Consider the following 26,946-nt stretch of genomic DNA (forward strand, 5'->3'; position numbering starts at 1 on the left):
AGACACAGGAGCAGAAGGACAAATTGAAGTACAGAAAAAAGCAACAGCACTTGTACGTATGGCAGAAAGACAAACACGACTGTGAAGTGTTGAAGTAAACCCAACAACAAGACAACAAAGGTAAACAATGTCGTAATGAGCCTGCAGAGCTTTGTGGAGTACGCGGTGGAGGAGCTGACAGTCGGATGCTCGGGGGGGGGGCCCACAGATGTAGAGGGTATGAAGGAGCGGAGGCAGAGTACACAATTACTTCATGTTTGCTCTCCTCCGCCATATGTGCTCAACAGAAACAATGTAGCCCGTGTGAGATTGTGCAGACTTACATGGGAGGGGCTCATACATTTATTCATGCTCACATATACAGATTCAACATCACAGATGCACATGGGCCACAGAACCCAGTTTAGCCTGCAGTGTTCATTTAATGAAGTATACCACAGTAATGAGCAGAAGAAGATGTCATGATGAATCTCCAACATAAACTACACATCCCTTCATACCCATAGGGCTACACTGAAACTGGAAAACGTGTCTGACAGGAAATGTTGGACAGAAGGTCCCCCCCCCCCCCCCCGGATAGACCAGAGTGCTGCGGCACGTACCAGTGCTGCTAAGTGAAATGTCGACATTTTTAACCCATCTGCCAACAGCGACTTGTGTTCATCGAGGTCTCACATCACAGCGTCAGACAGCAGATGCTGGTAAACACACGCAGCAAAGGAGATTATAGGAATGTATTTATGATGAACTACACCCACACCTCTTTACTGCACCCTTAATCTTTTAATACATCATACATTAACAGGAAACACATATGCTACTGATATTATTAAATGTCTGACTAAATGCTGAGAGCATGAGTGACATCATACATTCAGTTAAAGAGAAGTTGTTCTAGTGCTATCATTTGTAGAATGACAATAATAAATAGTGACTTGTTGAGTGTTGCAGAATTAGATTTTGTGACTGTGTTAACAGCTTGAAGCCGCCGTCAGGGCCCTCTAGGCCCTCTGTGTGGGCCTAAAATATTCTACAAAATAATATTTAAAAACATTAAAAAAAAATATATATTTTTAGTTTTTGTTATACATTAGTTTTACCAAAATAACTTGATTTAATTGTATTTAAAATAACATTTTCAAAGAAATAAATCCTTCGAATCTGCCTATTCAGTTTCTGTTGGAATGTGAAGGGTTAAATGAAAGAAGCTCGTCTCTGCGAGTTACGGCCCGTCCACACTACAGCGTCGACAGTGTCGACAGCTTCAATCCGCCCATTCACTTTGAATGGGGTGACGTCACGTTGCCTCGCTTTTTCGCCGAACTGAATTGTGGGTAGCATAGCGTTGCTTGAATAAAATCCCCAAGCTACAGACACGCCCAGCTCCAAGCTTTTTTTGAAGCTGTAGTGTGGACACTCCGTTTTACGGTACGTCCACACAGCAGCTTTTCAAAAATCTTGAAAATCTTGGAGCTGGGCGTGTCTGACAGCTTGAGGATTTTTTGCGAGCAATGCGACCAACAACCAATCACATGAATCTCCCGCCCCCGACATACAAAGCAAAAAAACCCGGGGATTTTATGCGAGCAATATATATATATATATAAACTCCCCAAACAGGCGAAAACCTACCAGTTTCACCCACTGTCTCTGCCACCTCCCTCCATGCTGGTTCCTCCGGTTTGTATCCCGTTAATAGTTCTGGTCGTAAAGAACCGGGTGATTTGCTACCGTAATTTCTCGTTTGGAATATGAGGAAATGAACTGCGGTCTGGTTCTCCCTGCTTACACGCGGTTTGATTGGCTAGCGTTTCTACTGTCAGATTTGCATAAACGTGTTTGATTGGCTGGTGCTTCCAGCTCAGCTTGAAAAGTTGAACATTGCTCAACTTTGGAATCCTGGAAATCCTGGACATCCTGGAAATCTTCGCTTCGCTGCCCCACAATGCAGTTCGGCGAAAAGCGAGGCAAAGTGACGTCATCCCCATTCAAAGTCAATGGGCAGAGAAGCGTTGGAAGCGGTGGAAGATTCTTCTGAAGCTGCTGTGTGGACGTACCGGTGAAGAGAGGAGCTGTTGGATGTCCAGGCGGTCCAGCTAGAATTCACAGAGGGCCCCGCTATAGTAACTGAACGAGAGAGTAATGTCAAATGACAGTACAATTGACCAATCATATCTTCCCTCTAAATGGGTGGGTGTTATTATCGCGGACTTTATGACAAGTTCCGCCCACTGTGAAACTTTTCTTGTTTCCATAACAACAACAACTTCCTGTCAATAGCGTTAACTCGCCTTCAAAATAAAAGCATGCCAAATAACGGCAACGAAAATAACAAACACAATGCAATATCCTTTTCAATTTCAAAGAACACAAATAGGGTTATTTACAGGTATTGTTCTGTGTGGTAGAGGGTCGCTTTCATTGATTCGTTTTGCACCCCGGGCCGTAGTTTCTGAAGTATACACTGTGACGTAATAACTCGAAGGGGTGGGGGTCAGAGGGCCTTGGTATACACGTCACGGCTCGCCACTGACCTTTACTATGTTGATGTTTGTATCCACATATTTCACGAGGACAGCAGGTGATCAATGAAGAAAGCATTCAGGTGTGGTGCTAACAGAAGGAGCTCTGTGAAGGTGTTGGCTCTGCTGTCAGCCTTCAGAAGAGAAACGTCTTCTACCTGTGATCAAGAGGTTTGTAATCCAACAGCTCCAGAGGGGGATTCTTCACAAGACAACTGCTAACTTATTAGATTTGTTCTGAAGTATTTGAATAAGACGTTAGATTCAGATGAAATCAAATGCTTTCAGAGCCACCCCTTGTAGAGAATGAAGGTTGAGTGTATATTCCACAATGAACAAAATTCATAATTTATTTTGACCCTGTTCCCACTTTTTAGATCCACTGTGTGACTGCAGTCCCTCCCAGAGGTGGGACAAGTAATTCAATATGTTACTTAAGTAAAAGTACCAGAGTGTTACAATTTAAAGTCCTGTATGTGAGTACGTAAAGTAACTAAAGGTATTCAATAAATGTAGAGGAGTAAAAGTACACAACTTACCTCTGAATGTATTGGATTAGAAGTACAAAGTGGCAAAAAAAGGAAATAATCAAGTAAAGTAAGAGTACCCTTATATTGTATTATAATGCACTTTTACTTTAGTCTGCATTCTTCTAATTAGTGTCTACAGTGTGCCTATTGAGCCGTGTTGAGCGATGTGGGGCAAGCCCCTCTCTCTGCTGTTAAAATGAACGTGTACTGTAAAAACTACACTAAGCATGCTCAGAGTATTTTTCTATTCAATGTGTGCAGCAAAATAATCACCATAGGGGCACTGTGTTGCCATCCCCACCAAACGTCATCTTGGTGTTGTTCAGAGAGCTGATTGGCTGTAAGTATGTGTGCCGCGAAAAGTGTAGATGTGAAGAGGAGACGAGAGAGAGCCGCTTATAGCGATTACAATCAGTAAAACAGAAAGGAAATGAATGAAGTTATCTACTTCAGCTTTGGTAAGTTCATTTGATGTCATATCTTCTTCTGTGTTTTGCCTATAGGCTATTGCTCTGCTGGATCCATTGATATTGTGACCTCGGTGATGAGTGTCTGTGTTTTCCTTAACACCCCCCCTCTCTCTCTATCGGAACCATAGCCTACAGCTATTTGTTTACGTGTTTAAAAAAGCACCAGAAGCTTATATATACACATCTAAGTTGTTCGTGCCCCATCACTTTTGTACATATAAAAACGCCACCGGATAGACGGCGTGGGTTTGCAGTACAAGCTGCTCCTAAAGACAGTCGCTAAGCCTCCTCCACGACCCGTGGTCCGTGGAGAATTAATAAAACTGCAGTCTGGAGGCAATAGCTCTGTAAAAGCAGCAGACTCACCCGCAGACATCCAGGTTTCCGTTATAAAAAGCACGTCCACAGCATGTGACGTGAAGAAGTCCTGGATGATGAAGGTTTTGTTTGCGATCGATCTCGCATTTACCAGCGAGCCTTTGGTTGGAACCGGGGCAACAGTCGCGTGAGTTTCACGGCCCAGCAACCGAAGGTTGCGGTGGTTCACTCCATCAGGGGGGGAGGCGAGACCACTGGGGGCGCAGGACATGGAGCTCTTGAGTCGGGTCAGCGACAGGTACCAGCCACTGGTGCCGACCATGACGAGGGAGCGTCGGGAGGCCAGCCGGCGAAAACAAGGTCCATATTCCGGGGGGAAACGGCGGGGTGCTGAGCCAGCTCAGGAGACCACGCTAGCCACTCTTTCACCCTGACTAGCCGGCCACTACGTGTGCCTCGGCGTCTGCGTCTCCGGGGTAACGAGGGCCCGCCCCGCAGTAGGTGTGCAGGTACATCCAATAGAAGGGGGGAGGGGAGTTTGTGTGTCCACCCTGGCCAAACTTCGCAAAAAAGCCCACATTTCCCTTGATCTTAAGCAGCTTGTGTCGGTTGTATACTAACAGAGAGTCTATGGTCCTTGTCACTGAGCAAAACAGACACAGAACAAACACTAGTAGCCTACTGTACTAAAGCAGAGAGGCGTGGACAGCCTGCCAGACAACCCGGCGCCATCTTATATCTCCCATAATGAAATACATATTGATCAATGCTTCAGGCGGCTCGCCGGCTGTGACTTGTTTGCAGATGCTAGTCAACGACATTACAGCAGCACTACACCTCTCTGCAGCTCATACAAATATAACTTTAATTTACATGTTGCTTCGCAGTGTGTGAACTGCTCCCAGGTCTGTGGCTGACAGGCCGACACATGACCCCGACGCTCAGAGGGCAGCGGCTGTAAAGTCAAATGAAGCGCGGGCATAAAGACAGGGATCTCATCCGGTTAACCTGCAGCTGAGGAGCAGCACCCTGCAGCCTCCTCCTGAGGGCCGAGGAGAAGTCTTCCGGCTGCTCATCGGAGGGGGGGGGAATAATATGATGGATTATACAAATATATAGCCCACAGGAAGAGTTGAACTGGTACCAAGCTCATTTTACCGTCATCTTTCACAGTCAGGATGCAAAAAAGCTTTATCCCACCTCTATTGCTTATATATGCTAAAATTAAACCAATTATGGTTTGATTTATTAGGCTGTCACTTGTTTCAAATAACTGCTGAAAACCTGGGAAACAATGTTTTTGTTCTGACAGAAGGAGCCACAGTTTGAGTTTGAAAGGAGCGTAAATAACAGAACTGAACAGTGACAGTGTGGTAAATGAAAAGCACTTAAAGGTGGGGTATGTAATTTATTTCAGAAACACTTTGTTATATTCCATGGAATGCTCTTAACATCCCGATTGCAATGAATACATTAAATGCTTTGACAATAAATACATACAAAAATGTCATCTGTGGAAGCCGTAGTACTGTAAAAAGCACGACCAATCATCTGAGCCGGCCCGGCTAAAGTAACTGGATGGCCTACCTGCCTGTCAGCCTTCCATCTGTGCACAAACTTATATTGTGCCCTCATTGGTCATGTGCACGTTCGTGTGTGTTGGAGGAGGAGGGGCTCTGTAAGGAAGTCTGAAGGAAGAGGCAGATTGTGTTCGGCTGCGTAGTTTCAAATTCTGGTTTCTCGTTAGAAAGAAGTATATTAAATGGTGAAAATGACCAACGTAAAAGCAAAAGATAAAGAAAAAAAGCCATGGAAATGTAAAGTCTAAAAACTAAAAGTTCTGGTGTTGCAATCATGTAAAGCTCTTCTTTTACCAAATATTACCCAAGTTTGTTTACCTGCTCTCTGAAACTGTCTAGGAGAAATCTCTTAGACGGATTACAAATTAAAGAGAGTTCAACTACAGCAAACAATGCGGCTGCAGCGTTTGGGAAGATCTGAACCAAGCCCCCAGGAAGTGCCAAACGGCGGTACTACATTCTGTCAGTCAATGACGTCACTGGGCCAATAAATACCTTTTCCCATTGACTTACATTAGGAAAGATACATATGTAAATCAGTGTATAATTGTTTTTTTAACAAAAAACTATCCAGTATGAACATTTGTACAGGCCTTATTTGAATCATTAGGATCTAAAAGTTGTAAAATAAAAAGCCAAATCCAGAGTTTTTTCTTTCTCCGTTTGTTTGTTTGTTTGTAGCCTTTATTGAACCAGGTGAAGCCCCTTGAGATCAAAAGATCTCTTTTTCAAGGGTGACCTGCAGGACATTGGTTACACATGTAACATAAAAACAACAGAGATGACATCCAACATAATGTACAGGGTACAGTTTACAAAACTCTATTTACAGTGACAGGTACCATGAGTATCAAACAGCATGTCACCCAGCCGAGTTTTAAAATGATGCAGGGGAATCAAAGTGCTCAGTTTTAAACATGTTTGCAGACTGTTCCAATTTAGTGGAGCTGCTCAACTAAAAGCTTTCTTCCCTAAGACAGTCCTAGCACTTGGCACCGTTCATCTGACTGAGCCAAGAGCGGGATATCGGAGGTTGGTCTTACGGGAAAACTCCAGTGCGCATGCTCTGAGAACCACATATGGTAGTTTTGCTCTTGACAGCCAGGCATGATGGGTAATTTGTGACCATCCAACACGAGCGTATAGGTTGCAGTGGTGCGTCAAGGTTTTGAAGTTTGTGATGAATCTCAGTGCACCGTGGTAGACGGTATCCAGCGAGTGAATGCACTGAGAAGATGCATTCATATAAACCACATCACCATAATCCAGCACAGACAGAAAGGTTGCAGACACTAGTCTCTTTTTGGCCTCATATGAAAAACAGGACTTATTTCAAAATAAAACACCTAATTTTATTCTTAGTTTTTTCAAAGGTTCCACAATGTGTGGTTTAAAAGAAAGCGAATTGTCAATTATAATTCCAAGATACTTATAATGCGACACAGATTCAATCTCCGCCCCCTGCAAGTTGGTGATAGGAGGGAGGTTCAAGTCCTTGGTTTTTGCTTTCGAAAACATCATTAGCTTTGTCTTGGCAGCATATAAAACAAGTTTCAAATCACACATGTTGGTTTGTACAATGTTAAAAGTATTCTGGAGCTGACAAAGAGCCTGCTTCGGGGTGGACGCAGAATAGTAAATTACTGTATCATCAGCATGAACATGCAAATTAGCATTTAAAACATTGTTATTAAGACTGTTTATATAAATAATAAATAACAATGGTCCTAAAACAGATCCCTGTGGCACACCCTTGGATATCTGAAGAGATGTTGAAGTTAAGCCTTCTGCCCGCACACGCAGTGATCTGCATGATAAATAGTTCTCGAACCAACATACAGCCTGATCTGAAAGACCGATGCTAAGGAGTCTTTGTGACAGTAAGGCATGATCCACAGTATCAAAAGCCTTTGACAAGTCAATAAAAGGTGCTGCGCAATTGTTACGGCTGCTGCCTTCCTGGTCGTCTGAGTGTTTTCAGCTGTGGGTGTTCTATGTAAATGAGCTGTGTGGTTGCCCTCCCGTCATTGGCTGCCATCTCCTGGTCCGCCCCTGAAGATTGCGATTGGAGCGCGCCGGGCCCGACGCACTCCAATCGCAGCACACAGCCGGCGCACACCTGCTGGAGATGAATACAAAGCCTGGTGACTGTCATCATTCTGGAGGCTCTGTTGAGTGAACAGACGCCTCTCGCTACTTGCTCCTTAGCGAATTCTGTTGAACTGTGGTTAAACTGTGTTTAGATAGTGTTTAGAGTGGTTAGTATTGTGTGACTGTTGCCTTTAGTTTAGCTGTGTTTTGTATAGATTCTTTGGTTAGTTGTACCACTTTTAAAGTGAGGTTTTGTTTCGTTCTTTATATTAGTATTTATTTTCCCTGTATGCCATTAGTCTCCTTTTTTAGAGTCCTCCTTTTGTTTGCTTATCAACATGTGCCCTTTTGGCCCTTTTGTTTGTTTCAGGCTGCTTGCCTGCCATTTTGTTTCACCCATTTGTAATAAAGCCATTTATAATTATTACCAATTCCAATCTGGTGTATGTTGCTTTCCTCTTCCCCTAGTCGGGACGTAACAGCAATGCTCTCTATTGTCTAAGAAATTAATAAAATAATGTACTACTTTTAAGGCAGCTGTTGTAGTGCTATGTTTTTTTTTCCTAAAACCAGTTTGAAAGTCAATTAAAATATTATTTGTTGATAAAAACTCCTTCATTTGTAGATTTACCAGAGATTCCAGTACTTTATTTAAAACACATCATTTAGAGATGGGTCTGTAGTTGTTTAGGAGAGTGAGGTCACCCCCTTTTAACAGTGGGAGAACAAAAGCGGATTTCCAAATAAGGGGAATTTAGTTTGTCTCCAAGGACAGATTAAAAAGATAAGACAAGGAATGAAGGAGGCCCGGCCTCCAACGCTGTATCCAGTTATCTTACCACATCCATGATCTTAAGAGACAAAATCCAGCAGCTGATCTGTATTGATACAAATCAGTCAGTGAGGAAACAGGTGTTTTCTTTTAAAGGGGACCTATAATGCAAAATGTCTTTTATTAGGGCTGTCAAGTTGACGCAAAACAAATTAACGCCACTAATTATTTTAACGCATGTGCATTTTTTGTCCTCGCCCGCCCCGTAGTTTCAGAGCGCATCGAGTTTAAAATACCATCTATACAATCCAAGCACACTGCTGATGCCGACAGCCCCGTTCCTGCCGCCCGCTTGCGGCAGACCACACTTGAAAGTGTGCGGGGGAGACGACGGGACACGTCTACGAGCAGCAAACTTTCAACAAAGATGGCTAAATGGGTGGCGACAGCTTGCAGGCCAATTAACATTGTGGAGGACTGCGTGATATAATTCGGGTCGCATCCACCGACTGCACTTATGAATTGCCTTCCAGAGCCACCACTGTGTCGAAAATACACAACTTGTATTAAGTCCAAAAAGCGAAAGTAGAGGAGGATTTAAGAAAGACTTCCCCAGTTGCGCTCACCGGAGACTATTGGACTTCACTCAGTAATGACAGTTATCTCGGGGCCACAGCGCATTATTTTGACCCACAGTGGGAACTTCAGTCTCATGCTTTGACAGTTATGAAAACAGAGGAGCGGCATTTTGCCGACAACTGCGCACGCACACACACACACACACACACACACACACACACACACACACACACACACACACACACACACACACACACACACACACACACACACACACACACACACACACACACACACACACACACTTTGTATTGTATTATTGTATTGTATGAGAGGTTCCAGGTTGAATTGAGGCGAATATTTGTAATGTTCAGAGGTTGTTGTGTTTAATATTCATGAGAATATTTGTCATTGTTCAAATGATAATAAACAAACATTTGCATAAAGCATATTTTTCCACTCCTATGTTGATAAGTACCACGGAGTATTAGGGCCATACTTTTAAGAAAAAAAACAGAGATTTCGAGAATAAAGTCGTAATGTTACGAGAATAAAGTAATAATTACGAGATTAAAGTCGTAGTTTCATAAAGGACTTGAGAAGCGGGCTTGGAGGAGATTGTCTCCTTTCTGCAGGAGGAAATGGCTGGTTCTGGCCGACTACATTACATTACATTGCATTTAGCTGACGCTTTTATCCAAAGCGACTTACAATAAGTGCATTCGACCAACAAGATACAAACTTGAAGAAAACTGAATCATACATCAGGTTTCATAGAGCAAAAACATTTCAAGTGCTACTCAACTGGCTTTAGATAAGCCAGTCCTTTATTAGTATATAAGTGCTTTGTTAATAATTCTATCGCTCGAAGTGGAGTCGAAAGAGATGAGTTTTCAGTCTGCACCGGAAGATGTGTAAGCTATCTGCTGTCCTGATTTCAATGGGGAGCTCATTCCGATTCCACTACAAGGCTATCGTTCGACTCCTTCTGGATCCAAAGCCTTGATTACCAGTCTCATCGTTTCTTGTGAAACAACAAATCCCCTTTGAACAGCTCGTAGATGTAACCAACGATAGCCTTGTAGTCGGCCAGAACCAGCCATTTTCCTCCGGCAGAAAGAAGACAATCTCCTCCAAGTCCGTTTGGTTCTTTCTTCGAAATAGACATAGTTTCTTGCACAACCTTTTCAAAGTTCTAATACTTATGATAATCTGATGCTGATGTGCCAAAAGAGTAAATATTTTGTTATTTGAGAAACCTAAACTAAAGTACTGCTTCACAAGATGCTCCACGTTCCTCATTTTATTGCAGGACGCTCCTGTTGTCTCCTTCTCAAGTCACTTATGAAACTACGACTTTAATCTCATAATTATGACTTTATTCTTGTAACATTACGACTTTATTCTTGTAATATTACGACTTTATTCTCGTAACTATGACTTTATTCTCGTAATATTACGACTTTATTCTCGTAACTATTAATTTATTCTCGTATTATTACGACTTTACTCTCTAAATCTCTGGGGGGGTTTTTCTAAGTGTGGCCCTAATACTCCGTCATAGATAAGAGTATTCAAAACTTGAAAAATATCCCTCTAAGGTACATTTAGAACAGATAAAAAATGTGCAATTAATTTGCGATTAATCGCAATTAACTATGGACAATCATGCGATTAAATATTTTAATCGACTGACAGCCCTATCTTTTATACATACATATGTGTCCCCGGTGCGTCGGGGAACTCACGCAGCGTCAGAAAATAAAACCCTTTCTCTTTTCCTCCATACCCACATCTTTTAAAAACAGGGGTACAACGAGCGGATACAGATTTGCTGCCGATATTACGTAAAATCGGCGGCGAACCCACAGAAAGTTGCTATCAGAAACAATGCCTGACGTGTTTTGGACGTAATATGGTCTGTGTTTACATTAGCAAGCCTCGCTAACACTCAGAGCTAACCTGTACTGGAGAGCACATGTGTTTAAAAAGCAGGAAATAAAAAAAAGAACTCACCTTGTGATAAACCCGCAAGAGAAAAAGCATTTGAGATCCATACTGTTTCAGAAATAATCCTTGATGTGGTTTAGAACAGGATGGCGCTTTATCACAGCAGAATTTAAATTTATCTCCAGTAGAATTCTGATCAGGCATTAGCTCCGCCTCATCTTTTTTTTTTTTTTTAAGCTAAGGACCCAAAATCCGCGTTTCTCTAACAGGGCTGCAAAAGAGGGGTATAAGCAGTATGAGGCTACAATGGGTGATCTGTTTGGGATTTCAAGCAAAACACTTCACAGACATGTTTTGTATATAAGGTAACACTTTATATTAAGGTACACACATTAACCATCAACTAGTTGTTAATTAACATGCATATTAGCAGTATATTGGCTCTTTATTAGTCATTATAAAACACTTATTAATGCCTTATTCTGCATGACCATATTCTACAAGTAATAAGCCATTAGTTGAGAGTTTTTCCTCAAAAACCCTCTAATTAGTGCTTATTTATTGCAAGTAAGGAAGTTGTTGTACATGAGTTTTTGTCTTAATATGCTCTGCTCAATATGGGCCTAATAAGGCCAGGGCTGCCAACACTCACGCATTGAGCGTGAGAGTCACGCAATTAACCCATATCTCACGCACTCACGCCACACATGCCTTTCCTCACGCTAAGTTTTCGTCCAAAATAAATGTATATAAATATAAAAATAAAGTGAAGGAACAGCAAACCGAGCGGTCTACGAAATGAGACGGTCTTCTGGCTTAGTTCAGTAAAGTTGGAACGATATTGGGAGATTCTGATTTCACGGATCAATAACTCATGAACAAGACGTTGTTCAGACACAAATGACGTCTCCTAAGTACCGTGGTAAGGTTGACAACGAACTACAATCACATTTTGATCAAAAAAAGCCAATACGCGCCGCCCTCCGAGCTGGACACATTACATTGGTCTCTATCTGCAGCCGGAGAAGAAACGAGTGCTCAGGGACCGTCTGCAAAGTGCAACTCCGAAAAAAGAGAATACAATAATATTCAATCACTATTATACAGCTTATTACTACCAAACTCACTACACACATCAATAGTCTCCTGTGTGTCATACTACAGCAAGGAGTTTGGAAGAATATGCTTTTGAATAATTTGGGGGAATATTTATAATGTAAATCTTCAATAAATATGGCATCATCTTCAATAACTTTACTATTATACAGTATATTTCTAACAAACTCATTATTGGCATTGTTGTTGTTAGCATCTGGTTAGCTAGCTGCGCTAACGGATATTAGAAGCTGTTTCTAAAACAAGGAGAGGGAGAGCTCTGTCCTGTCAGACCGAGAGATAACTACAGCTCAGTGAGGTAAGGGACTCTGTTTAGATAGTTAACTTTAGTCTAGTTATCTCAGTGGGTCTCAAACGGTTTGGTCACCATTTATGAGAATAAATAAAAAACAGTTATGACATACTATATGACAGTAAAACTATAGGTTACTTACGTAACTCCAGTCCTCAGAGTAACATGAAGTGAGATGTCTCACTATGGGATGCGCCTCATCGCGGAGCCCAGGATGCAGCCAGACCCTGATTCGAAGGAGCTCGCGGACCCGAGGGTGCCTGCGAACTCTGACTCGTATGGGCCCCAAAGCAATTGCTTCCACAAACCAGTGGGAGAGCCGTTGCTTAGTAACAGGCTTGCCCTTATAAGGGTTAGCCCAGGACACAAGGGGTTGGTCATTATGACGAAGCACCCTTGATCTGTCCCTGTATGTGCGTAAAGAACGGGCTAGACACGGCAAATCCGGACGCTGTTCCCCGGAGGAATACAGTGGCGGGGAGGATGCCTCAATGTCAAATATGGTACCTGAACCACCCGCCTTAAAATAAAGGCAGGGTTGGGCTTCAACCACACTCTGTTTGCCCTGGGGCAAACTGAGTGCCTGAAGACTGTACAGATAGTGCATGAGTGCCACTGGCTCGCTTTGCAGCTGCCAGGGTCAGCTTCATGTCACACTGTATTCAGATTGTACCACTCACGGGCCAGGCCCATAGAGCCAAGCGCTCTGGGTGTGGGTGAAAGATCGCCCCCCCCCGCTTGGGACAGTATGTCCCTGCGTAGTGGGAGCTGCCATGGCTGCCCGCACAGCAGCTGATATATCTCCGCTAGCCAGTACATAGCTGGCCAGTGTGGAGCTATCAGAATAAGTGTGTGGCGTTGCTCTCTCACTCTGGCCAGAGTTGGAGGTATCAGAGCCAGAGGTGGGAACGCGTACAGAAGGCCCGGGGGCCAACCGTGCGCGAGTGCATCCACGCCTAACGGTGCATTTAGATCGCGCATCGAAAAGAACAGCTGACACTGAGCATTGTCTTTCGATGCGAACAGATCCACCGCGGCCCGGCCGTAACGCACCCACAGCTGGCTCACAATCCTTGGATGTAGAGTCCAGTCTGCATAAAGTGGTGCACCTCTGGACAGTAGATCTGCCCCGAGGTTCATCACTCCCGGTACGTGCGTCTACCGCTCCATAGGATAAGTTTGCGCGCCAGTGTGTGTAACTGGAGAGAACGCAAACCCCCTTGGCGGTTAATATACGATATTGTGGTCGTATTGTCTGTCCTAACGAGGAAAGGCAGAAAGCGTTTTAGGGTGAGAAACACCGCTAAAAGCTCCAGGTAATTTATGTGCGCCCGCTGGAGGTCTCTGCTCCAGAGACCCCTCACCGGGCGACCTTCATAAATACCTCCCCAACCTGTCAGACATGCGTCCGTGGTGACCACTTTCCGTGAAAGGACAGCACCCATAGGCACACCTCGTCCTAGAAAAGTCGGGTGCAGCCAGTGGCGCAGTGCCATTACGCATTTCACAGTAACCATCACTCTCCGCGCGCCATGGCGAGCTGAAAAGGGCACCGAGTTCAGGCGTAAACCCAGGAAGAGTATAGTCTGCGCGGAGCACAACATGCTCTTCTCTGTGTTTATTATGAAACCCAGGTTGAGCAGATGCTTTACGAGGACATGTGTCTGCGTAACAGCCTCCTGCTCCGACTGTGCGAGAAGCAGCCAGTCGTCCAGGTAGGTCGCCAGGCGAATACCCTGTTGTCTTAACGGGGCTATCGCGGCTTCCGTACATCGTACAAACACCCTTGGACTGAGAGACAGACCGAAGGGGAGTACTCTGTATTCATAACAGATCCCCTGAAATGCGAATCTCAGACATTTCCTGTGTGGGTAATATACTGGGATGTGAAAATACTAGGGCTGTCAGTCGATTAAAATAGTTAATCGCGATTAATCGCAAATTAATCGCACATTTTTTATCTGTTCTAAATGTACCTTAGAGGAATATTTTTCAAGTTTGTAATACTCTTATCAACATATGAGTGGACAAATATGCTTTATGCTAATGTTTATTATCATTTGAACAATGACAAATATTCTCATGAATATTAAACACAACAACCTGGAACCTCTCTCATTCAATACAAATGGTGTGTGTGTGTGTGTGTGTGTGTGTGTGTGTGTGTGTGTGTGTGCATGTGCGTGTGCGTGTGTGTGTGTGATCGTTGGAGCTATGTGCAACTCAAGGCATATGCTCGAACGGGAGCTGCCTGGACGCTGCACTCATGTTGCTGCAATCATGAGTGTGCTGACTTCTCATACAATGTCCCACTGTCTGCTTCCTGCATAAAGTCAAGTGCTCGGTGCAGTTGTGAGGATAGGGCGCTCCTCTGTTTTCATTTAAACAGCTCCTTATATCCGTTAGCGCAGCTAGCTAGCACCAGATGCTAACAACAACAATAGCCACATTCACACTGCGGTACGGTAATGCACGTAAGGTCTCTCTCTCGATCGGGCCACACACCCTCCCGGTCCTCCCGATGACCAGTCGGTGCCTGCCGGTGAGCGTGGAAGTGTGGTCTGCCACAAGCGGGCGGCAGGAGCGGGGCTGTCAGCAGCATCAGCTTGTAGATGGTATTTTAAACTCGATGTGCTCTGAAACTACGGGGCGGCCGAGGAAAAAAAATACACATGCGTTAATCGCGTTAAAATAATTAGTGGCGTTATTTTTTTTTTGCGTTAACGCGTTATTAACGCGTTAACTTGACAGCCCTAGAAAATACGCATCTTTCAGGTCGACTGATGTAAACCAGTCATCTTTTCGCACAAGCCGCAGCAGAGATGTGTGAGTGAGCATTCTGAACTTATATCTTTTTAGATATTTGTTCAGAGCCCTCAAATCAAGTATTGGCCGAATTCCGTTCCCTCCCCGTTTGGGAACGAGGAAGTACTTGGAATAGAAGCCGCCCTGACTCTGCTCGGTGGGTACACTAGATATAGCCCTTTTTTCTAGTAGTGAGAACGTTTTATGACAGAAAAATCAACAAATGTGTGACATGTGTTTGTGCGGACTTGAGGATGGTGTTGAGGCATCTCTCGAGGCGGCGGGAACACATTTAGAGCTGGGGAACCGTGGACTTCCAGCTCTGTCACAGAGGGGAGAAGGAGGGGCTGTCACGCCGCTCGCTTCTTCTTCCTCGACTGCTGGCCGAAATTCTGGGTTGGCTGCGCCTGAGCTGCAGCCGGAACCGGAGAATTTCTAGGCCAGCTCGCCCTCAGTCTCCAGCCTGGGCTGGGGACTCGGGGCGGGCTGCGACCTCAGCGTCTTCTGTGTTTTAAACCGAGCAGGGTTCGAGGCAGCTTGGGCGAAGGACTGCTGCTGCGAAGGACTGCTGCTGCGAAGGCAGCGGCTGGACCCTTCGAGGGAGGCAGAGGTGGAGTGCCTCGTCCTCCTTCTTTTTCGACTCACACCTCCTTTGCATGGAGGTGAGAGCGGAGCCGAAAATTCCCTCGGGAACGATGGGCATATCCAGCACATCCTCCTTTTCCCGGTCTGGGAGGTTGGTGAGGTTGAGCCATCTCGCTCTTTCCTGCACCACCATGATCCCCATTGCCTTGCCCGTGTGGCGTGGACAGCGCTGCGGCTTTGTAGGACCGTTCAGTCATTGTCGACTGAAATCGAGGTGTCGGTCTCTCCAAGGAGTTGCCTCTTCGTCCGCGCTGCTTGGGGAAAATGTTTCCCTTCGTAGCGGGACCTGGAGGTCTCCTTGGCCATTTCAGGCCACGGGATGTCGAGTCTGGCCGCGGCGCGTTTACACACGGCCTGCAGGTCCATGCTCAGACAGGGCGAAGCTGGTGTGCTATCGCCCGGGAGAGCAGCCCTCGCTCCAGGCTTTGCAGCCTGAGCCGATGACATGAAGATGTCCTCTTCATGTTCATCCAACTCGGACAGGAGGAACACCGAGGCGTCCTCTTCGTCCTCATTGTAGTCCAGCTCGAGGACATCCTCCGCGGGTGAGACCATGGTGAGGTCTAACCGGGAGCCCCAGCTCGGTAAAGCGTGGGGTCCCGTTCCCGCGTGTCTTGCCGTCACCAGGTCCCGGCCTGCCAGGGCGCGGGATTCCGGTTCTGCAGCCATCGCGGATAATGAGCCCCAGACCGACACGGAGAGGGGTTCACTCTCTGCGGCGGACGCCCCCGCGTCTTGACTGCCGGCCGGCAGGTCAGTGGACATGGGGGGGTCCTGCTCCGACAGGCTAGCTTGGCATGCTAGCCGTCGGCGGAGGCTCTTCACGGTGAAGCGGACACAATGTCCGCAGAAATCAGCGTTCAGGCTAGGCTACAGCAGATCAATTGAGTTGTTCTTGTACATTTTTTGTTCATATTCTGATTGTAATTGTCTCATTTAAAACGATGGCATTGTTCATATTTGCCGGTTTAGGCACAATGGTTGCGGTGTTTTTAGCGGCCTCTGCCCCCTCTGCAGTGCTGTCAGTGCAGGAAAAAATAAATCATTCATGTTCGTGTTGACATGAAAAGTGACCACACGGTCGGTGTCTCTGTTCATCTTTTTGTTTCTCCATGCCCTTAAAAGTTCTGTATGAATCATTAAAACATGAATGGCGGAAATGTTACGATCCTGTCCGTCAACATGACGGACAATGAAAAAGTTTAACGCAACCACTGCTCCAAGCTGAACTCAAATGTTGGCAGCCCTGGTTTAATCTATGTTCACATTGAGACAATACAACACAGAGAGAGAACAGTACACCTATTGTGTAAGTACATACAAGCAGGTCACACAGTAGGATCACAAATACATAACATCTGTAAAAAAATCTGTTTTTATTAAAAAGTACAGGCTGTTATGTGTCCTCAGCCTTGGAGAAACTTGACATGTTTTGGTATGTGTCTGAACCTCTCTTTGGAGGTTCATTAATAAAACAGATATTTCAACGTGTGCCTACTTTGTTCATGTACTGTTGAGGTTCATTTCAGTAGTTGTGTGCTATAATGTATTTACAAAGTGTGAAGAGGAGGCCACTTTAGAATAGGGAACATGTTCAGGTCAATTAGAGTCAAACTACTAGCTTATTGGTTATGAGCAAGACTTCACTTTAAAATAGGGAACATGTTCTTAGATATAAATACCTCATTTTGAGTTATTTAGACACAATTAACCCCTATAGTTTAATGTCTTGTTACATAAGAATAGGCCATATTTGTTAAGTGTTATTATGGGATAATTACTATTCTTGTGGTACTACTGCCTTATTAGGCCCATATTGAGCAGCGCATATTAAGACCAAAACTCATGTACAACAACTTCCTTACTTGCAATAAATAAGCACTAATTTGAGGGTTATTGAGGAAACACTCTCAACTAACGGCTTATTACTTGTAGAATATGGTCATGTAGAATAAGGCATTAATAAGTGTTTTATAATGACTAAAAAAGAGCCAATATACTGCTAATATGCATGTTAATTAACAACTAGTTGATGGTTAATTTGTGTTAAGTGTTAAGTGTTACCGTATATAATAATATATTTTTAATATAATATATATTTTTCAAATATAGCATAATAGGTCCACTTTAAATTGGGTGATAAACCCTTTAAAGTCTGAACTTCTGCAACATCTCCATCAAATAGTAAGTGGGGCTTTTTTTGTTTGACAATTTCTGATTATTATCCGTCACTGATATTCAGAGCTACAGTCAGTTAAAAAGGCTTTTTAATTTAGCACAGCATTCAATAGTTTAAGAAATGTCTAACCACAGTGAGTCTGACAGGTGCAGTGATTGAGTCACACCGTGTGGAAACTACTTTCTGATTGATTGATTTGGATTAGAACAATTGTAGATAATATCATAATTTCAGCTGCCTCACACTGCCATTGATTCAGCCGCTCATTGCTATGCAGAGGCTGGTGGAGTCAGGACGTTTACAGCAAGGAGAGTGTTCAATAGAGAGTACTCACCATCCAGGCTCATGCGTGGAAGTTGTGTGTGAAGTCTGAGAGCGTGTAGCTCCCGTAGCAAACTTTTTGAGAAATCAGGTTATGATCAGATGAGCAAGTTGATCACTCAAAGTTTATAGCGAAATACGATGTGGGGAATGTAATGCCACCGAAGAAACCAAACAAAAAGGCTAAAGTGCCATCGAATGAGAGCAGCGGTCTTTCGGGAGTGATTGACACACAAGCAGCAGAGGAGAAGCCATGGAGAGCGGGGCCTCGCAGGTGAGCCACTCGGAGCTGTCGGTACTAATACGCTCCATAATAAGAGAGGAGATAGGGGCTGCTTCTGAGGGGGGAGGAGAGAGAGGGGGGAGAGAGGAGATGGGGCTGCTTTCGAGAGACTCCAGCCACAGCTTGATGCTTTAAGGGAGAACTTGACTCATGTTGTCAGAAGCTCGGTGATATGGAGGAGGGGATAACCGACATGGATTGTAGGGTTGCTATACTCGAAACCGCAAATGGCAATCTAATGAAGGAAAACAAAGAGTTCAAAGACAAAATAGAGAGGATGGAGATTCACAGCAGAAAGTTTAATCCACGTGTGATTGGACTGAAAACGGACATTGAGAAGAGCGATCCCATTGCCTTTGTGACAAACTTGTTAAAGGAGGTGTTCGGAAGTGAGCGCTCATGTGAACCGGCATGGAGATTGCATACAGGATTGGGCAGGGGACTGATTTGAGACCCAGACCTATGATTGTCACTATGCAGAGATATCAAGCTAAGGAAGCGACCTTGAAGCTGGCAAGAAGCAAGGGAGAGATTCTTTTCCGTGACGTGCGAGTGAAGATATTTCCTGATATTACTCCGGATGTTGCCAGGAAGAGAGTCCTATTCAATGACGTCAGGATGAAGCTGCGCAAGGCTGAGGTGAGGCATGGGCTATTGTTCCCCGCAACGCTCATCGTAACCTTCAATGGACAAACCAAACTTTATCGGGACTGTAGAGAAGCTGAGCGTTTCTATAAAACAGTGATAAGCCCGGTTTCAGTTCAAACCAGAAATGAAGGTGGGAAATGACTGATTGACAGGACCTGATCGATGGTATGATTATACATATAGGAGAAGAAATTAATTGTATTATGAAAATGGGAATTGTTGCAGTTTTGGTGATCTCCACAATTGTTTTATTTTCTTGTGGGCCAATATTCACTGGTCGATGAGTTATCTACTCATTTATTTGAAGTTATTTACTTCATCATCTGCGAATATGAATTTATGTTTATTAGATTTTGAATAGAGACAAATTTCAACTTGTCTCTATTGGTGTTTATTCTTCCTAAAATGTAATTGTGATGTATTGATTAGATCTAGTGTTGCGAGACATTACCATGAATATATTTCATACTATAATTTAAAAATGTTTGGGAGCTACCGTGAAGCTCGTCTAATTGAGCGAGTGAGTCTGCACATTTATAGCAATCTATGTGCAGATACATGTTGGGTTATGTATGTGATGGTGTGTGTGGTTGAAATTGTGTTACATGTATGTTTTAGTTCAGCTAATGTTGAATAAGTTACCAAGTAAAGGGTTTAAATTGGCTCACATAAATATATGTAGTTTAAGAAATAAAGTGTCTGAGATAGAGGAAATATTATCATGTGGTATTCATTTGTTAGCAATATCTGAAACTCACTTAGATGACACATTTAATGACGCTGCAGTGGATATTGATGGATATAGAATATTTAGAAAGGACAGGAATGCATGATGGAGGTGGGGAGGCAGTATACATTCAAAAGCAAATACCAGCTAAAGTGAGATATGATTTGATGTCTGCTGATATTGAAGTACTTTGGTTGCAAATTAACTTACCTCACTTGAAACCTTTGTTGGTAGGATGTTGTTACAGACCTCCAAATGCAAACCTAACTTATTTAGACAAATTATGTGAAATGTGAGACAAAGTTTGTGATCTTGACAGAGAGATTTATTTTATCGGAGATTTAAATATTGACTGGAATATGTTGCACTGTGCCTTAAAAACAAGCTGCAGACAATAACTAATACATGTAACTTGGTACAAATGGTGACTAAACCTACAGGATATGCATAAAGAAAGATGGGTCAAAAAGTGCAACTTGTATTGATCATATATTTACTAATTTTAGCCATGTATGTTCTCAGGTTCATCAGTTCCAGTAGGGTGTTCTGATCATAATTTAATAATTATCGTGAGAAAGACAAAGGTGCCAAAAGCTGGACCAAAAGTCATTGTGAGGAGATCAATGAAATATTTGAGTGAAGTCATGTATACAGGATGTTCAAAAGATATGTTGGAAACATGTTTTTGAGAAAGTCGATCCAGATGATGCTCTTGATGTCTTTAATTTGTTATTCATGCAGGTGATTGATAAACAGGCTCCACTTAGAAAACAGACTGTAAGGGACTTTAGAGCACCCTGGTTAGATGAGGAATTAAGGGATCTAATGAAACAAAGAGATGAAGCAACACATGTAGCTCTCATCAAGTTATGAGTCAGATGGGCAAATGTATAGAAGGTTAAGGAATTATGTTACAGCATTAAATAAAAAGAAAAAACAGTTGTATTATGGAAATAAAATTAAAGAGATAAAGGATGACAAGAAAAAACTGTGGAGTTTAGTGAATGACATGATGGGCCGTAAGCCGAAATCCACCTCAACATATCTTGAGGTGGAAGGGAGATTTTTGACAAAACCAGTACAAATTGCTAATCATCTGAATGATTATTTTCTTGATAAAGTAAAACATTTGAGGAGAAATATGAATCAAACTATAAATAGTAACTCCACATTTCTAATAAAGGATTTAATTATGAAAAATAAGAAGTGACAATTACAGATGTTGAATGTCTACTAGGTAAATGTAATGATACACCACCAGGAGTGGATCATTTAGTTGGCACATTTCTTAGATATGTTGCTAATTTTGTTGCAGAGCCTATCTGTCATATTATAAATTTGAGTATTGATAAATGTATTTGCCCACAGGCATGGAAAATAGCAAAAATTATTCCACTTGCAAAAAATCCAGCTGGACCATTTTCTGGTACAAATAGCCATCCAATAAGTTTATTACCACCATTAGCAAAGATAATGGAGAGAATAATTTTCAATCAAATACAAAAATACTTTGAAGGTAACAAACTTAATACTGTGTATCAACATGCTTATAGACCTGGCCATTCCACATGCACCACTTTAACACAAATGACAGATGACTGGAAGGGCGAACTAGATAATAGGAAGTTAGTGGGTGCAGTACTACTCGATTTTAGTTCTGCTTTTGATGTCATTGACCATTCTTTGTTGTTACACAAGCTGGAACAATATGGTTTTCATTTTGAAACGCTGAGGTGGTTAGAAAGTTACCTGACAAATCAAAGTCAAACTGTTTTTTTTAATGGAAGTCTCTCAAAGATGAAAACAGTCACTTGTGGAGTACCTCAGGGTAGTTGTTTGGGACCACTTTTATTTTCTATTTTTACAAATGACCTACCATTAGTGTTATAAAAAGCTAAAATTGTAATGTATGCAGATGACTCAACAATATATTATGCAGCATCAACTACAAGAGAGTTGACAAATGTTATGAATAAAGATCTACTACTGATATCAGAGTGGGTCATAAATAATAAGTTGGTACTTAATGCCGGAAAAACAAAATCGTTATTAATAGGATCAAATCATCAGTTAAAAGGTGAACCAACATTGCGACTACATTTAAACCATATTGAAATTGAACAGGTCAAGGAGACACAATTGCTAGGTATAACCCTGGATCATAAATGATCTTAGTCTAAACACATTGATAATGTTGTATGTAAAATGGGAAAGGGTGTGTCACTTGTAAAAAGAATTGTAAAATATTTGCCTATGGATGTCAGTAGACAAGTTTTGGATGCTTTGGTTCTGTCGCAGCTTGATTATTGTTTGGTTATATGGTCTAGTGCTGCTGAAAAAGATTTAAACAAACTACAAGTAGCACAAAATAAGGCAGCACGATGTGCACTGCAGTGCTCCTACAGAACAGAGTCACTGAGTTGCTGGAGACACTGAAATGGTTAACTGTCAGACAGAGGTCACCTTATATTTTATTACATTTTGTCAGAAATATTACAGTGACTCACTCACTCACCAGATATATTATCACAAAGGTTTATAGCGCAATATGCAACATAACTATCAAACACGACATACAATAGAAGGAAGGTTTGTATTACCCAAATCTAAATCAAATATGGGACAGAAAACAGTACAGAGCCATGATCAGCTGGAACTCTTTACCGGTTCACATCATTCAGGAAAATTCTCAAGTACATTTCAAAAGGTTGCTAAAAAATTATTTAAGTATTACAAAGTAAATTTGAACTGTGCCCGTGGCTATGTATGCATATATTATTATGTACACTTATTTGTATTTACTTTTGTTTGGCCTTAGGATGGCGATAATTGGATGACCATTTTAGTTTCACTTCATTTCACTGTAAATTGCATGAAATTATGAGCTGTTTTGTTTTAATTTTGTTGTATGTATGTTTATGTATGTTTTGAGTGTGTGAGGACCCCAGGAAGAATAGCCAATGCTCATGCTAGTGCTAATGGGGATCCTAATAAAGACATAAAGACATAAAGTGTATGAAGGATGATGCACAAACTTGGCTGCGGTGAAGCTAAAAAGACTAATCTGTCTTGCCATGCATGACAAATACCATTAATTCTGTTCAAGGCAACAGCTTATAAATGTGTTACTTTACAGAACTGGCGAGTCAACACATTTTTGGTTACAAATCGCAGAGTGGCTTTTTTATGACCTTTGAGAGAAAGCACTGAAATCAACCTGATGGAATATCCTCAGTGATTTGGTTGATTAAGGGCTGTGGAGCAGCCACAGTCCATGTATCTAAATTGAAAATGAATCCCTAAGTTTGAAATAGATGTTAGTGTCAAGTGTCTGGTGCAGTAGATGTAGCTTCTCAATCAGAGGGAGAAGGGAAAGGTTATTTAAAAGAGCATCTTGAGTAAAAGGCTGCCACCAACTGTACACATTTCATCCTTCTCTCCTGTGTTCAGAGAAGTCAAAGTTCTGATTTAAAAATGTTACTTTGGAAAAAGTACAAAAGTATCTGCATCAAAATATAGTGAAAGTACAACAAGTAAAAGAACAAATTCTGTTCAATGTCCCATTTACAGAATAATATAAAGTAGTACAAAAGTACCAAAGTAAAAGTACTCGTTGTGCTGGATGTTTACACAGAATTATATAATGACGTTTATTATATTTTCATATTTTTAACACCAAAAGGCATGAGTATGTTAGCTTGTCAATGTGGAACAATTTAGACACTTGAAATACTGTGTAGTTTAGAAGTACTGTACTCTGTACTCTGAAATAGTAGAAGTAGTAGAAGTATTAAGTAGCATTCAACGGAATACACATATGTCAAAATAGTAATCACTGTAAGTACAATACTTGAGTAAATGTACTTAGTTACTTTACCACTGTCTCCGACACACCTCCAGCGTGCTGCATCCCAAGGAGAGGGATGTCTAATGGTCATTCCACCTCTGCTAAAAGCCATTAGAGAGAATCACTGCTGGGCACAAGTGATGAGAGCAGAGCCGGAGAGGAGGCCAAATGAATAGGTATGTCATCACCTGACTGTTCCACTCAGGCCCCACTGTGACTCCCACCCAGATCATTCATCTGTGTGTCCTTGCTCAGATATGTGGAGCAGATGTGGTTCTCAGTGGGGAGGCGCCCACCTCAGAGCCCCTCCCTTCTCATTACAGTCTGCTGAGGAGTCGCTGGGGCTGAGCTGCAGCAGGCCCGCTGAGGAGCTTGTTTAAACAGCGTCGCGCTGCATTACCCGCCTTAATGGAGACTCGGTCCTCACCCAGCCTCCGCAGCTCATGTGTTTATACAGGGTTATATCTGCTATGCACGGCGGGCACAGGGCCGCCTGCCGGGCCTGGGGGAAGCCGGCTGCACCATCAAATGGGAACATCTGACCTCTGCATGTAGGTGAAGAGCAAATCTCATTGACTTGGCTGTTCGCTGTGTTAACCGATGGAGTGAAATGAAATGTTGCTCCAAGAAAAGACCAAATAACGGTTAACGGAAAATGATGAGAAGTAATGGTTTGCAGGCTTCAGAATCAGAATACCTGCATCCGTCCCACAGAGGGCACATTCACATAGTTACGGCTGAAGTGAAGAATATCGTCTTACGTTTTGAAATGCTGATTTATAAAGAAAGCTGGAACAGGATTAGTCACACAGGGATGTTCTAAACAGGAAGATATATCATGTCTTAGTTCAATAGCTTTTCTTTATCATCATGTTTGAAACAGTTGATCAGCCGGAAAGGAAAAGGTGGAGTCCCAGAATGCATCTGGGACGAATGAAACCATAATGACAATTGTTGGGGCTCATAACATATTTGTAAACCGGCCATATGAAACAGCAAGTGTGTTTAATGGTGTGAGAGTGGACTCACACCAGATCATTAGGGCTGATGTTCAACATCTGTCTGCACGTTGGGCTCTCATAGCCCAATGAAGAGAGCTATACTTAATGTAGCTACTGACTGTATGGAGTTATTGTTTGGTCAGATCCTAAGAGCAAGAATCAACTCTCAACTTCAACCGTTTTGTTGATCTGTTGATGTTTGTGTGATATGGTTGAACGATAAGAGAGCCCCCCCCCCAGCAGATACAAGGGTCAGAACATTTGAACGCAGTCCACTTTTATAAAACTACAACTAAGCGTTCTCTCCACAGGGTTTTTCAGCCTCTTTGTATTTTTTGATATGGTAATAAAAACCAAAAGGTGTTGTCGTTACTGTATGTGGTGTGGAACGTTCCGAGAGCCTGTAGACAGAGGCCAGTTCTCAAGGTGAGCAGGATCTTTTACTCGAGTAAAGACTCTGAGTACTCTCTCCACCACCGCCTCTCAGGCACTGTCGGTCTGGTTGAGTCCACACAGAACCAGTGTGTCACCTGAACGTGTTAAAAGAGTTCACACTTCTTTAGTATACTGTAAAAACTTGAAATCTTGCCAAGTATACGTCTCTTATTTCTATGTCTTTACACTTCAGATAAGACATAGCAAATCGAGCAGTAACAATGCAGTGAGATATCGTTCTTGTTTTTAGACAATGCATCTCAAGGTTCTCTTGAAAACATCTTCTTTTGAGTTGGATCTCAGATCAAGTTTTAAGTTTAAGCTGCTTAGGTATTTGTAAAAGACGGATCATCTTGTTTTAATAAAATAAATCTTGCTTGATTTTAGAAAATATTTTAATTGGAAGATCACCAACTAACATCAGAAAACAGAACACTTTAGACTTTAGAACATTTCCTGATCCTGCTAATCCCAGCTAATTAAAAGATCTAATTTGTCTAAATATTAGGGCTGCTCAATCAATCGTATTTTAATCGCAATTACGATTATGGCTTGCAACGATTACGAAAACAACGCAATCGAAATAAAACGATTATTTTTGTATTATTATTACTTTTTTTGTATTGGTTTTTCAGTTGAATTATACTTAAAGTTCAGGGTAATCAACTGTTAAAAACATACTGTTCACATTTTATTTCTCCAATAAATTGATGTTTTCAAAGTCAATGAATATCATTTTTAATAATCGTTTTGAATAGCCCTACTAAATATCCCGTCGTATTTCAAGAAATCTTACCAGGCAAAATTCCACGGATCTATTTTCTTTTTACTTACTTCAAGTGAAAACACCTTGTTTCACTTGAAATCAAAATAGTTTTCGATGTTGGAGCAGCAGTGTGTTCTTTTGACCTTCAAATCAGAAAGAACTGCTGCCTGGGTCGCCAGTTATTTCAGCTTCTCCTCTCCTCTGCTGTTCACAAACTGTGTGTGTGTGTGTGTGTGTGTGTGTGTGTGTGTGTGTGTGTGTGTGTGTGTGTGTGTGTGTGTGTGTGTGTGTGTGTGTGTGTGTGTGTGTGTGTGTGTGTGTGTGTGTGTGTGTGTGTGTGTGTGTGTGTGTGTGTGTGTGTGTGTGTGTGTGTGTGTGTGTGTGTGTGTGTGTGTGTGTGTGTGTGAGACTGCCTCCATCAGCAGAATGGTGAGCGGGGGCCTGAGGATGTAGTGTAATCTCACTTCTCTGGCAGCAGGCTCCACAGCACAACCCTGTGATATAATACCCAGCTTCTGCATGCCACTGACATTCCTCTGCAGATCCTCCAAGACAAAGAAGTTGTATGAACAGTGAGTCACTGCGTAGTGATTGTTGTATCCACCTGCCCCTGGATGAGGGTGCGGGTGTTGTTGAAAAATCAGCCTGGAAAACAATATCAGCCTAAAAAACGTGACATGTATTGTATTGTTTCGTATCGCTACCGAACACCTGATGTATGTAGCGGCAGAGGAGAATCATAAAGCACCTCGTGACATCTGTAAGCAATCTCTCCTCAGTATTGTGTGCAATTGTTTCCCTCTGGCGGTGTTTGAACACAACACGATCCACGATGTAAATCAAAAGAAGGAATGGTGTTTCAGCATCAGCAGTATACTGTGCTGTAACGCGCTGCACCGCACACTGAACACACACACACACACACACACTACACACTGAAGCCTCTCCTGAATGATACACACAAACCCTAAAACAAACAGCAAGCGCAGATGTGGAGAACCAGATGTAACGGTGTATTTCCTCTGTAATCTACTCTGCCCCGCGCCCGGCTCAGACGACGGCAGATGAT

At 42.6% G+C, this 26,946-nt stretch overlaps 1 protein-coding gene across 1 annotated transcript in view; it reads right to left on the reverse strand.

The window, feature by feature from the left end:
* ca10a (carbonic anhydrase Xa) overlaps positions 1 to 26,946 on the reverse strand; it is a 439,876-nt gene that overhangs the window by 350,740 nt on the left and 62,190 nt on the right. The gene's annotated exons all lie outside the window — the stretch shown is intronic.

Source organism: Pseudochaenichthys georgianus, chromosome 23 (genome assembly GCF_902827115.2).
Source record: "Pseudochaenichthys georgianus chromosome 23, fPseGeo1.2, whole genome shotgun sequence".
In the NCBI taxonomy this organism is placed as follows: domain Eukaryota; kingdom Metazoa; phylum Chordata; class Actinopteri; order Perciformes; family Channichthyidae; genus Pseudochaenichthys; species Pseudochaenichthys georgianus.